Source organism: Barbus barbus (assembly GCF_936440315.1).
Source record: "Barbus barbus genome assembly, chromosome: 15".
In the NCBI taxonomy this organism is placed as follows: domain Eukaryota; kingdom Metazoa; phylum Chordata; class Actinopteri; order Cypriniformes; family Cyprinidae; genus Barbus; species Barbus barbus.
Window position 1 is genome coordinate 26,669,254 of NC_136743.1, and position 8,566 is coordinate 26,677,819.

Sequence of the window (8,566 nt, forward strand, 5' to 3'; positions counted from 1 at the left end):
GATCACAACATTAAAACTACACTTGAGTTGAATAAAAGGTACATTTCATAGGTAATTTTTAATTAGGTTTATTATATTGTCTATGATGTGAATATTTCCAATATATCACCTGCTACTCTGTCTTTTTATGTTTCTTCCACTAGAGGCCCCCTGTGCGGATTTTTGGAGCATTTCCATAAGAATACAAACCATATGATATTGTTGTTTTTGATCAAAATTCCAAGTGTTTATTTATTTATAATGTCTCTTTCAGAAGCAAAGACTTCAGATTCATGTTAACAGACATATAATACAATATATGAAAGTAAACAACTTCTAAACAAAGTTTTGGTAGCGAGGACTAGCTATTAAAACGCCATGATTCCTAGTCTTTCCAACAGCAAAGCACTTGAATGTGACATGCTTGTAATCAGGACTTCTGAAATTGGAAATAGGAAATTTTGCTAGCAGACGAAGGCATATTAGTAATATTAATTTAAGTAATATTATTATAAGTAATATTCATTTTTTCCTTACAGGAATCCAGAAAATTTCATTGCTCAATTCTAGAGTCATACAGCTGCAGCTCACATGCATGAAAGTGGCATGTTTGAGCTAGCTGATACAGGAAATCAGCACTCTGGTTGAGGTTGATTGGCAAAAAGTATTTTATGTATTTTGAAAATACAAAAATACTAAGATTAAATGTATTTAAATACAAAATACAAAATAGTATTTTACATGTATTTGAAATACAGCCCATCCCTGCTCACAGTTGATAAAATATTGCTAGCATGTATTATGATCTTTGGCCAAGGGTATAATATAAATATCAAAATTGTTAAGATAATAATTTTAACTATATGCTGGACGAATATTTGAAAAAGTGTAAACTATCAATTTTGAATCAGTTTTAATCAAGTTGATTTTGAATCTTTGGATTCGGCTCCCTTTGAATTTGACCTAATTTGACCCAGAGAAGATTTTAGAACTAGAGACACGCATCCCAGCTTTAACTGAGGATAGTAAGAATGTGAGGGCCTTTAGATACGGCTCTGGATGCAACTAGCTCAGGGAGCTTGTTCGGTTCCGGTTGCAAAGCACTCGCAGCAGGGCAACTGGAAGGCGGCATAGTCGTGGGGCAAAACATCACTCTTCCGTTCCAATCAAAACATTATACAGGTTCTCTCCACTCAGTGACGCACCCACTAAGAAATCTGATGAAAGTGCTCTTGTTATTGGTGGTTCTATTGTATGGAACATGAAAATAGAGACACCAGCCACCATAGTGCAATGTTTACCGGTAAACAGAGCACCTGACATCCTGTTATCCACATTGGAACTAATGATGTTCGACTTCGCCAGTCGGAGATCACTAAAAATAACGTTAAAGAGGTGTGTGAACTTGGAAGTATGATCAGACACTGTAATATGCTCTGATCCCCTCCCTACTTACCGTGGCGACGAGATACATAACAGACTGTCGTCACTCAATGGCTGGATGTCTAAGTGGTGCCCACAAAATAACATAGGTTTCATAGGCAATTGGACGAGTTTTTGGGGCAGACCTGACCTGTTAAAAAGAGATGGTCTTCATCCCTCCAGGGGTGGTGCTGCTCTTCTCTCTAGAAATAAGGCATATAGTCTCAGAGTTAGTACTTGACTAACTGGGGTCCAGGTCAGGAAGCAGACACACTGGCTAAACTGACCATCTGCTTGCCGCCTCACGTCAGAGAAATCAGTTAATTCTCAGCACATTGAGAGAGATGCAGAACACAAGATCCAGGGGGTGCGGTTGGATCTAGATCCAACTCCTCCCACCTTACATTTACCTAAACCTACCCGTCTCCACCCCCTGATCTCTAAACCCACCCATCCCCACCCCTAAACCTACCAATCTCCACACCTAAACCTACCAATCTCCACCCCCTAGATGTAGATCCAACCCCGCCCCCTGGATCTTTGTTCTGCAGTGAGGGGCTACTGCATAGAGACCTTTTCACCTAGATGTCATACTATAGAGACTGTGTAACAATTTAATCGATGTTCAGCAACAACAAAAAAGTATATAATATGGAGAAACAAATGATAAAGCTTGGCTTATTGAATATCAGGTCCCTATAGCCATATTTTCAGTATTTCTCAGAGGGCATAGCGAAGCATAGCGAAGTAATATGGAGTAATAATTGAAGTAATGGTGCTGCATATAATATTATCCAGAGAAACAAGTGTTAATGATGAATCCCCTGTGATGTTTGTACGAGCTACTGTATACAGGCCACTAGGGCACCATACAAATTTTATTAAAGCATTTACAGATTTTCTATCAGAGTTAGTGCTGGCTGCAGATAAAGTCTTAATTGTTGTGATTTTAATATCCATGTTGATAATGAAAAAGATGCATTGGGATCAGCATTCATAGATATTCTGAACTCTGTTTGGGTTAGACAATACGTGTCAGGACCTAGTCATTGTCTAAGTCATACTCTAGATTTAATACTGTCACATGGATTTGATGTTAATAGTTTTGGAAAATTCTGCAGAAAAGCGATGATGTCTCATATCATTATCTAGTCTTGTATAAACTCCATATAGCTAAAATTGTAAATTCTACTCCTTGTTACAAGTATGTTAAAACCATCACTTCTACCACTGCCTTGTAAGTAATCATCCTGATTTATCTCAATTCCTCAGCATATCCAATAGCTCAGGAAAGCTCGATGATGTAACAGAAACTATGGACTCTCTCTTTTCTAGCATTTTACAGATGGTTGCTCCTTTACGCTTAAGGAAGATCAAGGAAAACAGTCTGACACCGTGGTATAATGTGCACACTCGTGGCCTAAAGAGAGCAATCTGGAAAATGGAGCACAGCTGGAGGAAAGCAGAACTAGAGGTATTTCATATTGCATGGTGGAAAAGTACCCTATCCTACAGAAAAGCATTAAAAAGTACTAGATCTGGTTACTTTTAATCTCTTTTAGAAGAAACAAACATAACCCCATGTATTTAATCAATACAATGGCTAAATTTACGAACATGTAAATTTACATTTCCCAACAGCACAGCAGTAATGAATTTATGAACTACTTTACTTTCAAGATCGATACAGTTAGAGATAAAATTGTAACCATGCAGCCGTCAGCTACAGTATCCCATAGGATAGTGCACTAATCCCCTGAGGAACAATTCCACACATTCTCAACTATAGGAGAGGAAGAATTGTATAAACTCAAATCATAAACCAACAACATGTATGTTAGACCCTATTCCATCTAAGCTCCTAAAAGTGGTGCTTCCAGAAGTCATAGATCCTCTTCTGACTATTATTAATATGTCATTGTCTTTAGGATATGTCCCCAAAACTTTCAAACTGGCTGTTATTAAGCCTCTCATTAAGAAACACAACTTGACCCCAAAGAAGTAGTTAATTACAGACCGATCTCGAATCTCCCTTTTCTGTCAAAGATACTAGAAAATGTAATATCCTCACAATTATGTTCCTTCTTAGAGAAAAATGGTATCTGTGAACTCTCATTAGAGTTACAATTGACCTGCTCTTATCATCTGATCATGGTTGTAGCTCTCTATTAATGCTACTGGATCTTAGCGCTGCGTTCAACACTATCGACCACAAAATGTTTTTGAATAGACTAGAAAACTTTGTTGGCATTAGTGGAAGTGCATTAGCATGGTTCAAATTGTACTTATCTGACCGCCATCAATTCGTAGCAATGAATGAAGAGGAATCATATCGATCACAAGTGCAGTATGGAGTACCTCAAAGCTCAAAACAAGGCCCATTTCTTTTTACGCTTTACATGTTGCCCTTGGGAGATATCATCAGGAAACATGGTGTTAACTTTCACTGTTATGTTGATGATATTTGCGGCCCGGGCGAAACATACCAATCTGAAAAACGAATGGAATGCATAGTCGATATAAAAAAAAAAACTGGATGATGAGTAATTTCTTACTGCTATATTCTGAAAAAAAAACAGACTTGATGGCTGCCTTGTCAATTCTTTGTCATCAGTTAGGAACCTAGGTGTGTTGTTTGATAATCTTTTATTTGAAAGCCACATTTCTAGCATTTGTAAAACTGTATTTTTACCCCATCTCAAAAATATCTAAATTACGACCTATGTCAAATGCAGAAATGTTAACTATAACTAACAAAAATAGAAAATAGTTACATAAAAAAAAAAAAAACATGCAAATAAAAAAAATGCTATCAGGCTTTCTATTTTCTTTCCGTTTGATCGCGACCCCTGAGGTGATTACGACAGATTAACGACCCTAGTCTATCACTACCCACCTTCAAGCCCTCCTGGAACACTTTAACAGGCATTTCCCATAGGAAACAGCTCCAGAGCAATATGACTGGATAAGATCACAATTCACTGTAATGAGGAAAAAAAACAGAAAAGGCTAAATGATCTGCCACCTGCAGGATCCTCACATGCAATAGCCTGCTAGCCGGGACAACTTCTTTATGATTACAGATGTGACTTAATGACGCAGTGCCATGCTCGATTTCCCGTGAAAACCTACCCGTACCACTCAAATTACATAACATTATTATTAGCTAACCGTTGTAAAGTAAGGTGATAGTTTTGAACACTGGCTGGTTATGTACTTGCTCAAATATTGATTTCAGATAATTTTTAACCCCAAAAAGTTATGTACTGCAGCTTTTAATATATGCATAACTTATAAATAAGTTTCAATATATAAAGCTTTTTAAATGACTCAACTATATGTATTTTCCTTTGAGCTCTTTGTGAAAGTATATAAATTATGAAATCCAGCTTATTCTTTTGCATAGTCAGATATTTTCTTTCTGCTGCCTTCTCAAATGTTTGCTGCTGTTTATTCCTGCCTTGTAAATGCATTTAAAGTAATTATATTTTTAACAACGACATCTCTTAATTTTTAGCAGAGAAGTGAATTGCGCTGACTCTTGCGAGAAGTGAATCAAACTGACGCTTTCCATGTTCTGTGTGTTGCACGTCACACTTTCAGGTCCACGTGCTCCAGAGTTATGTCGTTTATGTCGAACTTTGTGAGCCCGCTGATCCTGATCTAAACCAGGTTTGATTAGTTTGGTTTTGTCTCTAAACCTACCCTGAAGCTTTTTTTTTTGATGTTCACTTCACGCCATAGTCAGCACAATTCACATTTCTGTTGAAGATTAAGAGATGTCATTATTAAATATGTAATAAATTTTAATGCATTTACAAGGCAGAACGAAAATATATGACTATGCAAAGGAATCAACTGAATTTAATTATTTATACATAGTTTCACACAGAGCTGAAAAGGAAAACATGAGTTTAGTCATTTAAAAGTCAAATATATTAAAGCTCATCTCTCTGTATGTGTGTGTGTGTGTGTGTGTGTATGTATATACACTCACTGGCCACTGTATTAGGTGCACCTTGCTAGTACTGGGTTGGACCCCCTTTTGCCTTCAGACCTGCCTTAATTCTTCGTGGCATAGATTCAGCAAGGTGTTGGAAACATTCCTCAGAGATTTTGGTCCATATTGACATGATAGCATCACGCAGTTGCTGCAGATTTGTCGGCTGCACATCCATGATGCAAATCTCCCGTTCCACCACATCCCAAAGGTGCTCTATTGGATTGAGATCTGGTGATTGTGGAGGCCATTTGAGTAAAGTGAACTCATTGTCATGTTCAAGAAACCAGTCTGAGATGATCTGAGCTTTGTGACATGGTGCATTATCCTGCTGGAAGTAGCCATCAGAAGATGGGTACACTGTAGTCATAAAGGGATGGACATGGTCAGCAACAATACTCAGGTAGGCTGTGGCGTTTAAACAATGCTCAGTTGGTATTAAAATTGAACCAATGGCTCGGCGGCGACGCTGAGCGAGCCTATGGCTATGCAGCCCGCCATAGCCCGTCCAAAATGGGCATGGCCTCTGGCTATATAATCGCCCACTTCGCCGCCGCATCTCAGATTTCTTCAAATGAAGCGACTGAGGGGTGCAGCTCATAGCACGGCCAGGAACACAGTACTCGTTGGCCTGCAAGGCAGGGTCGTCCAGGTTGTAAAACCTTACAAATGTAGACGGCACCTCAGAATTTTTTTAAATGGATCATGCCCAGGAAAAGGCAATGCCTCTGGTGGAATGGGTTCTGACTCCAATGGGGCACTGCAAGCCCAAGGAGGAGTATGCTAGGGCGATGGCATCCACTAACCACCTGGAAATTCTTTGCTTTGTAACAGGGGGACCTTTAGCGCAGATACCGAAGCTGACAAAAAGCTGTTCTGATCTCCTGTATGAGGCAGAACGCTCAATGTATACCCTCAGGGCCCTGACGGGGCCAGCCTTGGTTTCAGGAAGACCTTGGAGTCGTTAGGCCCGAATTCCAGGCAAGCTGATGGAAAGGGCCTGTAGGTTTCCTACTCGCATAAACTAAACTGAGCTAGACAACGACATCTCTGAATTCAATAATGAAATGCCTTAGCTGAAAATTTAATGTTTAATCTTATTATTATACATTACTGACACTCTATCCTCCAATCTGATACTGTTAAGTGCTTTGACACAATCTGTATTGTTAAAAGCGCTATATAAATAAAGGTGACTTGACTTGACTTTTTCTTGAAACCCTCCCGAGCAACGTGAGACCCCAAAGACTCAACTATTTTCTGCAATTCTCCAGCTGTGGTCCCTGGAGAGTCTTTAGCCACTCAAATTCTCCTTCTCACCATGCATTAGGACAACATAGACACACGCCCTCTTCCAGGCAGTTTCGTAACATTTTATGTTGATTGGAAATTCATAATTATTGCCCTGATGGTGGAAATGGGAATTTTCACTGCTCTTGCTCTTTTCTTAAAGCCATTTCACTAATTTGTGAAGCTCAATTATCTTTTGCTGCACATCAGAAATATATTCTTTGGTTTTTCTCATTGTGATAGATGATTAAGGGAATTTGGACTATGTTTTCGCTCCTATTTATATTTCTGTGAAACAGGAAGCCATGCCTGGATAATTTTATGTTCATAATCCCCCTGGAGTGCTCAAAATTGTAAATATGAATGGGAATATACTTCAGAGATATTTTACTTATAAGAATTTCTAGGGGTACCAATAATTGTGTCTGACGTGTATTTGAGAAAAACATTTATTTCGTAATGAGATTTTCCCCCATTTTCAATTGTTTTAGTTCAATGGAAGATTAGATTTTTGTGATAAAAAAATAAAAAATAAAAGATCAAAAGGATTAATAATACAGATTTATTTTCAGAGCCTTCTTTGATCATATTTACCAGGGGTACCAACAATTCTGACCACGTGTGTATATATATACAGTGCTGCTTGAATGTTTGGGAAACTTTAGAATTTACTATATTTCTGCATAAATATGACCCAAAACATCATCAGATTTTCATATAAGTCCTGAAAGTAGACAAAGAGAATCGAATCAAACAAGTAAGAGAAAAATATTTTCTTTGTCATTTATTTATTGAGAAAAATTATCCAGTGTTACATATCTGTGAGTTGCAAAAGTATGTGAATCTTTGCATTCAGTATCTGGGTTGACCCCCTTTTGCTGCAGTAACTGATGGTAGAGTTTATTGTAAATGCTGATCAGTCCTGAACAATAACATATAAGAGTTTTAGCCCATTGCTTAGTGAACCACTTAAACTCTGTGATGTTGGTGGGTTTCCTCCTATGAACTGCTTGCTTAGGTCCTTCCACAACATTTTAATTGGATAAGGTCTGGACTTTGACTCAGACATTCCAAAACATTAACTTTGTTCTTCTTTAACCATACTTTGGTAGAATGACTTGTGTGCTTGGGGTTGTTGTATTGCTGCATGACCCACGTTCTCTTGAGACCCTGTTCTTAAACAGATGTCCTGACGTTTTCCTTTAACATTTGCTGGTATAATTCAGAATTCATTGTTCCATCAATGATGGCAGGCTGCCCTGGCCAAGATGCAGCAAAACAGACCCAAGCCATGATATTACCACCACCATGTTTCACAGATGGGATAAGATTCTTAAGATGGAATGCAGTGTGTTCTTTTCTCTGAACATAATAGCTTCTCCAATAAGTTCTATTTTGGTTTCATCCATCCATTAACCCTTTCTCCAATAGTCCTCTGGCTTGACCACATGATCTTCAGCAAGCAATTTTCTTTTTGGAGAACTTTGGATTTCTTCTTGCAACTCTGCCATGCACACCATGGTTACTGTTCTCCTGATGGTGAGGTCATAAACATTAACATTAACCAATGTGAGAAAGGCCTTTAGTTGCTTAGAAGTTACCATTGGAACTTTTGCAACCTCGCAGACTGTTACACATTCTGCTTTGGAGTGATCTTTGTTGGTCGACCACTTCTAGAGTAACAGTGGTTTGAATTTCCTCCATTTGTACACAATCTGTCTGACAGGTCCTCAGTAATCTCCTTTGTTCGAGACATGATTCACAAACATGATCAGACTTTGATAGATCCCTGTTCTTTGAATAAAACAGGTCACGTACTGACATTAGATATTCATTGCACTGACTGAAAACACCTCTGCACAGATGGACTCTAAT